Source organism: Ornithorhynchus anatinus, chromosome 5 (genome assembly GCF_004115215.2).
Source record: "Ornithorhynchus anatinus isolate Pmale09 chromosome 5, mOrnAna1.pri.v4, whole genome shotgun sequence".
Classification (NCBI taxonomy): Eukaryota; Metazoa; Chordata; class Mammalia; order Monotremata; family Ornithorhynchidae; genus Ornithorhynchus; species Ornithorhynchus anatinus.
The window spans coordinates 80,739,359-80,749,335 of NC_041732.1; the positions used below are offsets into that span (position 1 = coordinate 80,739,359).

Sequence of the window (9,977 nt, forward strand, 5' to 3'; positions counted from 1 at the left end):
AGAACTCCGGGGCTGGGGCCCGGAACCTGGCTCAGGGGCTGGGGGTGGGGGCCAAGGCCAAAGCAGGCATAGGCCCAAGGCCCAAGACCAGGTTGGGGCAGCATGGTTTAGTGGATAGAGCATGGGCCTGGGAGTCAGATGGTCATGGGTTCTCATCTCAGCTCTGCCACTTATCTGCTGTGGGACCCTGGGCAAGACTCTTCACTTCTCTGTGCCTCAGTTACCTCATCTGTAAAATGGGGATTGCAACTGGGAGCCCCCTCTGGGACAGATACTGTATCTAATCTGATTTGCTTGTATCCACCCCAGTGCTCAGTACAGTGCTTGGCACAAAGTAAGTGCTTAACAAATACCACAATTATTGTTATTATTTGGAGGAACATGGTCCAGACCTTGGTCTGGGAGAGGTGGGGAGGGGTTATAAATAAGGTCAGGTCTGAGTTCAGAAGCCAGGACTGGGTTCAGGGCTGGGAAGGGGACAGGGTGAGTCCACCAGGCAGACCCTTAAACAGGGTACAGAGCCCTGGGCTGGAGGCTGTGAAGGGGAGGGCATTGTATTGTACTCTCCCAAGGGGTTAGTATAGTGCTCTGCACACAGTAAGTGCTCAATAAATACCACTGATGATATCATCCCTTAAGTCATCACTCAAATTTATAACTTTATACCCTCCTGTGCACTCTATCGATCAATCACGTTATTGAGTGCTTACTGTGTGCAGAGCACTAAATGGAGCACTTGTCTTGTCTTATGCTGTCGAGTCGTCTAGGACCCATAGCGCTGCCATGGACATATCTCTCCCAGAATGCCTCTCCTCCAACTGCAATCATTCTGGTAGTGTATCCAGAGAGTTTTCTTGATAAAAATAGGGCAGTGGTTTACCATCGCCTCCTTCCACAAAGTAAACTTGAGTCTCCACCCTGGACTCTCTCTCATGACGTTGCTGCCCGGCACAGGTGAGTTTTGACTTGTAGCAGATCGCCTTCCACTCTCTAGCTACTGCCCAAGCTGGGAATGGAATGGATATGCCTCTGCTTGACTCTCCCTCCCGTAGCCGAGACTGGTAGAGTACTGGAAACTTTCCAGGTGTAACCCTGAGGGGGGAACCGAGCACTTGGGAGAGTACAATATAACAGAGTGGGTAGACATGTTTCCTGTCCACAAGTAGCTTACAGTCTAGAGGGGAAGACAGATATTTAAGTCAATTATGGATATGTTTATAAGTGTTGTGGTGCTGAAGGTGGGTTGAATAAAGGGAACAGGTCAAAGTGCACAGGTGAGGCAGAAGAGAGAGGGAATAGGGGAAATAAGAGCTTAGTCAGGGAAGGTCTCTTGGAGGAGATGTGATTTTAGTAAGGCTCTAAAGGTGGGGAGAGTGATTGTCAGATATGAACAGGGGAGGGCTTTCCAAACCTGAGAGAGGATGTGGACAAGGGGTCAGTGGCAAGATAGTTGAGACTGAGTTACAGTGAATAGGAGTTACAGTTGAGACTGAGTTACAGTGAACAGTCACATCGGAGGAGTGAAGTTCATTCATTCAATAGTATTTATTGAGCGTTTACTATGTGCAGAGCCCTGTACTAAGCGCTTGGAATGTACAAATCGGCCACAGATAGAGACAGTCCCTGCCCTTTGACGGGCTTACAGTCTAATCGGGGAGACGGGCAGACAAGAACAATGGCAATAAATAGAGTCAAGGGGAAGAACATCTCATAAAAACAATGGCAAATAAATAGAATCAGGGTGATGTACATCTCATTAAACAAAATAAATAGGGTGATGAAGATATATACAGTTGAGCGGACGAGTACAGTGCTGAGGGGGTGGGACGGGAGAGGGGGAGGAGGAGAGGGAAAGGGGGGAGAAGAAGGTTTAGCTGCGGAGAGGTAAAGGGGGGGTAGAGGGAGCAGAAGGACAAAGGGGAGTTAGGGTTGGCCACCCAGCTCTGCATCAAACAGAAACTTCTTACTATAGGCTTTAAAGCACTCAATTACCTTAATCACCTCAATCCACTCGATTAATTTTATTTTATGTGTCTCCCCCATTAGAGTGGAAGCTCTTCGTGGTCAGGGAACATATCACTTGGTTATTGTGTACTTCCCAACTTGTTATATTGTACTCCACCAATGCTTAGTAGAGTCCTCTGCACACAGTCTTGCCTTGTTTTATGCCTCCAGGTCCAGGGGTCGGGGAAAACCTGTCTGCAAAATAATAATGATAATAATTACAAAAATAACAATAATGAAATTGTGGTATTTGTAAAGCACTCACTATATGCTGCGACTGCACTAAGCACTGGAAAAGGTTTATGTTAATTAAGGCCAGACACAGTCCCTGCCCCACATAGGGTTCACAGTCTAAGTAGTAAGGAGAAAAGGAATTGAATCCCCATTTTACAGATGAGAAAATGGAGGCACAGAGAAGTTAAGTGACTTGTCCAAGGTCACACCTCAGGCAGGTGGTAGAGACAGGATTAGATCCCAAGTCCTGTGACTTTCAGGCCCCTAGTCTTTCCACTAGGCCACTCTGCTTCTCATGTCTAATGACCTTGACTTACTCCTCTCACTGAGACCATTCAGCCCCTAAGGGAGCTGGAGGGAGATCAGAAAAGGGTAGGCAGCAGCCTCTGAAGCTGCCAGGGTCGACCAGGAGCCCTGCTGTTGATATCAATCAATCAATGGTATTTATTAAGCATTTACTATGTACATCATATCCATGGTATGACTGCCCCCTCATCTTCCTAGAAATAGACCCGAGGGACCAGAGCAGGTGGGAATCAAGGGGCTGTATCCCTCTGACCTTTATCTCCAGGTCAAATCTTCTCATTAATCAATCAATCAGTCTAAGGAATTTATTGAGCACTTACTGTGTGCAGAGCACTGTACCTGTCCAGAGTTGGTAGACATGATCCCTGCCTACAAGGAGCTTACAGTGTAGGGAGCTGAAGCCTAGGGCGGACAGCAATTGCCTGTTTCTGGGATTCTATTGGGTTTAGGACGTCCAGTTCTGAACTCTAGCTGAGCTGGCCAAAGTGGAATAGATGAGGGTCGGGGCCCCAGAACCCTGATCTCTGAGCCCTGCAATTATCATGATAGGCAAGTAGCAATAGGTAGAATGGTTGATTCTGGTTTTAGAGATTGCACTCTACTCCATGGAAAGTTCCAGGCAGATTTTGTTGGAGTCCCACTTTGGCTGGGGGAGTGGAAGGTCACAGAGGTATGGTGGCAGCAGGGACAAGGGGAAGCAGAGGATGAGGAGGAGGAGGGGAAAGAGGAGGATAAGGAGGAGAAAGGAGGAGGAGGAGAAAGAGGAGGATGAAGAAGAGGAGAAGGAGGAGAAAAAGTAGGAGGAGGAAGAAAAGTCAAGAAGCAGGAGGAGGAGGAGGAGAAGACATCTTAGGCTCCTTCTTCTCTTTCATGACAACAGCAACCATCACCTCTGCCCCAGCTGAACCACCCCAGCTGAACTGGTCTACCCTGGGGCTGCTTATGGGAGTTGCCTTCTGTGCTGGGAACTCCCATGGATGGCCCCAGGATAGACCAGTTCAGCTGGGCAAGTTGCCACAGCAGTTGGCCTGAGGTTGTGTGGCCGGGACTTGTGCAGTTCCTTTCAACCTGTGGCAGCTGAGTCAACTGCCGCAGTGATGGTGATGAATGCCCACTCTCCCATCTTCCTTTCCCTCTTCCCTTTGTCCTCCTTCTTTCCCCTTCTCCCCTATGTCTCCCTCTCCCTCTCTTTCTCTCCCATTGCCCCCTCTCCTTCCTCTTTTCTGATCTAATCCTGCTCCTTGGAGGCCCCAGTCTTGTCACTGTACCCTCTCAGCACCACTGCCTTCAGATTTATCTGGATCCTTAACCCCGGCCTGAGAAGTAGTGTGCCTCAATGGAAAGAGCATGGACTTGGGAGTCAGAGGTCATGGGTTCTAATCCTGACTCCATCCCTTATCAGCTGTGTGACCTTGGCCAAGTCGCTAAAGTTCTCTGTGCCTCAGTTACCTCATCTGTAAAATGGGGATTAATAAAATGGGGATTAAGACTGTGAGCCCCACGTGGGACAATTTGATTACCTTGTATCTACCCTAATGCTTAGAACAGTGCCTGGCACATAGTAAGCACTTAATAAATACCGTTTTTTGTTGTTTTTTGGTGGGGTGGGGAAGAAATGGGACTGAGAGAGGACCTCTCTCCTTGCTTCTACTTCACAGCCTGAAATCTTGCTGTCCGTCTCCCCCTTTGAGACTGTGAGCCCTTTGTTGGGCAGGGATTGTCTCTATCTCTGGCCGAATTGTACATTCCAAGCACTTAGTACAGTGCTATGCACACAGTAAGTGCTCAATAAATACGATTGAATGAATGAATTTGCAATTTGCTATTGTTTTAATGAGATGTTCTTCCCCTTGATTCTATTTATTGCTATTGTTCTTTTCTGTCTCCCCCGATTAGACTGTAAACCCATCAAAGGGTAGGGACTGTCTCTATCTGTTACCGATTTGTACATTCCAAGTGCTTAGTTCAGTGCTCTGCACATAGTAAGCGCTCAATCAATACTATTGAATGAATGAATGAATTAATTAATTAATGAATGAAATCTATAGGGTCCAAGGGGAGGTTCTGAATCCAGACCTTGCCCGATTAAACCTTTATTTCCCCCACTCCCTCTTCCTTATAGTGTCATCATCTCCCTTCTGCATCACCTATGAATTTGGCTCTGTATTCTTTAAATACTTCATCTTCACCCCACCCTCAGTCCCACATCACTTATGTACATATCTGTAGCTTATTTATTTACATTAATGTCTGTCTTCCCCTCTAGTCTGTAAGCTTATTGCGGGCAGGGACATTGTCTACCAACTCTGTTGGATTGCACTGTTCCCAAGTGCTTAGTAGAGAAGCAGCGTGGCTCAGTGGAAACAGCCCGGTCTTGGGAGTCAGAGGTCGTGGGTTCAAATCTGAGCTCTGCCACTTGTCAGCTGTGTGACTGTGGGCAAGTCACAACTTCTCTGGGCCTCAGTTACCTCATCTATAAAATGGAGATTAACTGTGAGCCTCACGTAAGACAACCTGATTACCCTGTATCTACCCCAGCGCTTACAACAGTGCTCTGCACATAGTAAGCACTTAAATACCAACATTATGATTATTATTATTACAGTGATCTGCACACAATAAGCACATGATAAATACCATTGATTGATGGATTATTTGGGCGGGTAGGGGTAGCTGTGGGTTTTGCAGAGATCCCGAACTGGCAAGCCCCCAAACTCCATCCTCGCCCCTACCCCAACGCCCTCAAAAAGAGCTAAGCTCATGTTCTGTGTCGTCCTGTCGGTGTCTCTGGGTTTGAGCCACAGAGACCTGGCTCCCTCTGGTGGATCAGTCGTCAGTCAGAGGGAGAGAAAAAGAAGCTCCTATTTTCTCCAGGAGCTTCCTTCCTTAGAGTTTCCTCCTCCCATCCCACCCCACCCCACCTCACCCCCTCCCTCTAGGAAGAGCAGTGGAAGAGGAGCTAATTGGGAGATAGATCTTTCCTGCCTCCCCCTTCCACTGTCCCAATGTCCCTGTCTCTCCCCCATCTTCAACCTCCACCCCAAGAGCTACCTGCCCCCACCCTGGGATGGCTACGTGCCTGGACAAGGTGGCCCAACCCCAGCCCTATTCCTTTTTTTTTTTAAGGGTATAGGTTAAGCACTTACTATGTGCCAGGAACTGGACAAATCTCTGGGGAAGATACAAGCTAATCAGGTTGGACATAGTCCACTTCCCACATGGGGCTCACAGTCTAAATCTCCATTTTACATATGAGATAACTGAGGCTCGAGAAGTGTCTTGCTCAAGATCCAACAGCAGACAAGTGCTGGAGCCAGGATTGGAAACCAGGTCCTTCTGAATCCTAAGCAGTTAGTTATAATAATAATTGTGGTATTTGTTAAGTGCTTACTATTTGCCGGGCACTGTACTAACTGCTGGGGTGGATACGAGCCAATCAGGTTGAACACAGTCCCAGTACCACGTGGGGCTCACAGTCTCAATCTCCACTTTCCAGATGAGGGAACTGAGGCCCAGAGCTGAGTACAGTTAGTTAGTTAGTTAGCTTAGATAGCTTAGTACACTTCACTCTGATGCCTGGATCATTTTTCTGAAAAACTGTTCGGTCCCTATCCCCCTGCTCCTCCAAATCCTCCAAAGGTTTCCCTTCCACTTCTGCATCAAACAGAAACTCCTTATCACTGTTTAAATAGACTGTGAGCCCGCTGTTGGGTGGGGATTGTCTCTATCTGTTGCCCAATTGTACTTTTCAAGCGTTTAGTCCAGTGTTCTGCGCACAGTAAGAGCTCAATAAATACGATTGAATGAATAATAATAATAGTGATGGTATTTGTTAAGCATTTACTATGTGCCAAGCACTGTTCTAAGCGCTGAGATAGAATCAAGGTTATCAGGTTGTTCCACTTGGGGCTCACAGTCTTAATCCCCATTTTACAGATGAGGTAACTGAGGCCCAAAGAAGTTAAGTGACTTGCCCAAAGTCACACAGCTGACAAATGGCAGAGTCAGGATTAGAACCCATGACCTCTGTGCTCTTTCCACTAACCTCGCTAATCTCCTACTTCAACCCAGCCTGCATGCTAAACTCCTCTCATGCCAATCTACTCTCTGTACTTCAGTCTCATTATCCCGCTGTTGACCCCTTGCCCACATTCTCCCTCTTGATAGAACACAGGCCCGGGAGTCAGAAGGTCATGGGTTCTAATCCCAGCTCCGCCACTTATCTGCCATGTGACCTTGGTCAAGTCCTTTCCCTTCCTCTATGCTTCAGTTACCTCATCTGTAAAATGAGTTGTGATCCCCAAGTGGAACAGGGACTGTGTCCAACCTGATTTGCTTAGTACCCTAGCCCTTAGTATAGTGTCTGGCACATAGTAAGCAATTAATTAATTCATTCAAAAGTATTTATTGAGCACTTACTGTATGCAGAGCACTGTACTAAGCACTTGGGAAGTACAATTCAGCAACAAATAGAGACAATCCCTGCCCAAAACTGGGTCACAGTCTAGAAGGGGGGAGACAGACATCAAAACACATAAACAGGCATCATTATAAACAAATAGAATTATAGATACACATCACTAATTAAAATAAATAGAATTATAATTAGAAATATGTACTTATCAAATACCATAATAATAATTATGGTATTATTAAGCACTTACTATGTGCCCAGTACTGTTCTAGCGCTGAGATAATAATAATTATTATTATTGTTATTACTGGAATTCTCCTGCCCCCATATCGGGCAGTCCACACCCCCCGCCCCCCACACCTTCAAAACCCTCCAGTAATCACATCTTCTCCAAGAGACCTTCCTTAACTAAGTCCTCATTTCCTCTCCCCGCCCACCCCTCTATGTTGCCTATGAACTTGTCTGAGTACCCCTTAAGCACTTCGATATTCGCCCCAGCCTCACGGCACTTATGTCCATATCCTTATACTCTAATATTCTCCCTAGCTTTAATTTAATGCCTGTCTACCTCTTTAGACCATAAACTCCTTTAAGGCAAGTATCGTGTCTACCAACTCTATTGTACTGTACTTTCCCAAGCACACACCACTGTGGGTTTAAATGCCTCAAGATGGGATAAGGGTCATGGGCCAGTAAAGTAGACTCCCCAGGTCTGTTATGGGCAGGACCATGGACCTATAGTAAACAAGGTGCTCTAGCTCCTATTTAGAGTCGAAAGTGGACAGGGACTTTGTAAAATCAGGGTTTCTTTTACACCATCTTCTAACTTAACTCGATCATTTTTACTCTAAAGCTACCTTCATTTCAATTTTCTCCCTGTCCAGTTCTTCTACTTTAACCTGTGATATTTGTGGTAGTTTTATTTTTTTTCTTGGATTTTTTTTAACCTCTTGTTCTTTTTTTCCCTTCTATTTTTTTTCTTTTTGTTCAGCAGGGTGGTTACTTCCATTACCATAGGATCCTCTGTCTGGCACATACAGGCATTCATGTCCCCATTGATGGCATTAGTTCGACTTGCAACATTGTAACGAAGATGGAACTTTTCCCATTTTAAGGTCCACTGAGTCCTTCCATGTCTCTCGGGTCAGTTCCGAGGGGGTGAGAATTTGATCCTCAGGCCAACCAGCTCCCTCAGGGTTGTTGGAAGACATGTGGGGCCCATTTGGCGTCTGTGCCCGGTCATCGATTTGGAACGGTGTCCTTGGTGTCCGCTACTCATTGGTCACTGGGACAGTCTGAGGATTCTGAAGAATTCTCCTTGTCAGTTTGGTGTTTACTCTTACTGAAGGCCCATCTCCTCCAAGAGACCTTCTCTGACTGAGCCCTCAGACGGCTGATACAGTAATCAAGGCAGATAAGTGCTTGGATTAACATGATAGCCATTTGGATGGAGAGGAGAGGGTGGATTTTAGTGATGGTTATACTGGCAGGATTTAATGAGAGACTGAAAATGTGATTTGAATGAGAGAGAGGAGTCAAGGAAAACACAGGGTTTATGGGCTTGTGAGAGAGAAAGGATGGTGATGCAAGTCAGGGGAGGACAGGGTTTGGGTGGGAAGCTAAGGAGTTCTCAAAGTATCCTAGGGCCTAATTCTGAATCTGAGTGGGAGGGGGTTGGGGGAGGTCAGAAATGGAATTCAGATTTTCTCCCCTTTAGCCCAGGCTAGTGGGGTGGCTGCAGAGGAGAGAGGGGACACCAGGTTTCCATTTTGTGCTTTGGCATGAGTGGGTTCTTTCAAGCCATTGCAGAGTTAGAAATGGACCCAAGCATCCCTTTCCTTCTCTTCTCCTATTCTGTCCTGGGGGATTCCACCTTCCATGTTGGTGATCCCTCTGACCTCCCAGCCTTCCATTTCCTTTCACTTCTCAATTCTGCTGACTTCCTGCTTTACCCCATCTCAGCCACACAGCAGTTTGGACATACACTAGAACTAATCACCTTGAAACACTGCACCATCTCTAATAAGCACAGCCTAGCGAGAAGCAGCATGAAAAGTGCCCCAAGCTGGGGGTCAGGAGCCCGGGGTTCTAAGCCCGGCCGTGTCACCTGCCTGTTGTGTGACCTTGAGAAAATTACTTCTCTGTACCCAAGTTTACTCATCCTTCAAATGGAGATTAAATTGTGAGCCCCATGTCAGGCAGGGACTGTATCCAACCTGATTGCCTTATATAATAATAATTATGGTATTGGTTAAGTACTTAATATGTGCCAGGCACTGTACTAAGTGCTGGGATGGATACAAGCAAATTGAGTTAGACATGGTTCCTGTCCCACGTGGAGCTCACAGTCTCGATTCCCATTTTACAGAAGAAGTAACTGAGGCCCAGAGAAGTGAAGTGACTTGCCCAAGGTCACACAGCAGACAAGTGGCAGAGCCGGGATTAGAACCATGACCCTCTGACTCCCAGGCCTGAACTCTATCCACTACACCATGTTGCTTTTTATATCTTGTGTCTTCTTATATCTTGTATTTCTGCCAACTTCTGGAACAATGCCCGGCACATAGTAAGTGCTTAAAAATACCACAGTTATTAACCTCACCAACTGTAACTTACCACTCTCTGACCACAACCTTCTAACCCTCCTCCTTGTCCACACTCTCTCCTCCTCCAATTCCCCCTGGTCCCATACAGAGATTTTCACACTCTGGGTTCACTCCTCCAATCCCAGCTTATAACAACCCTTCTAAACTTGTTACCCACCATCACCTCCCTTGATACGAAAATGTGGGCAGAGATCACGTCTACCAACTCTAGTATTTTGTCCTCTCCCATGCACTTCGTACAGTCCTCTGCGCACAGTAAGCACTCAATCGATAGCATTGATGGAATGAAAATACCCACATTTTTTAATGGCATTTGTTAAGCGCTTACTAAGTGCCAAGCGCTGTACTAAACAATGGGGTAGATACAAGATAATCAGATAGAACACAGTCCACACAGTCTTAATCCCCATTTT

General features: G+C 46.4%; 1 non-coding gene across 1 annotated transcript; it reads right to left on the bottom strand.

Annotated features, from left to right (window-relative positions):
* Window positions 1–964: 964 nt before the first annotated feature.
* On the bottom strand, window positions 965–1,102 carry LOC114812582. Its single transcript, XR_003760233.1, has one exon. It is a non-coding gene; the product is annotated as a small nucleolar RNA SNORA7 (small nucleolar RNA).
* Between the last annotated feature and the right edge of the window lie 8,875 nt (window positions 1,103–9,977).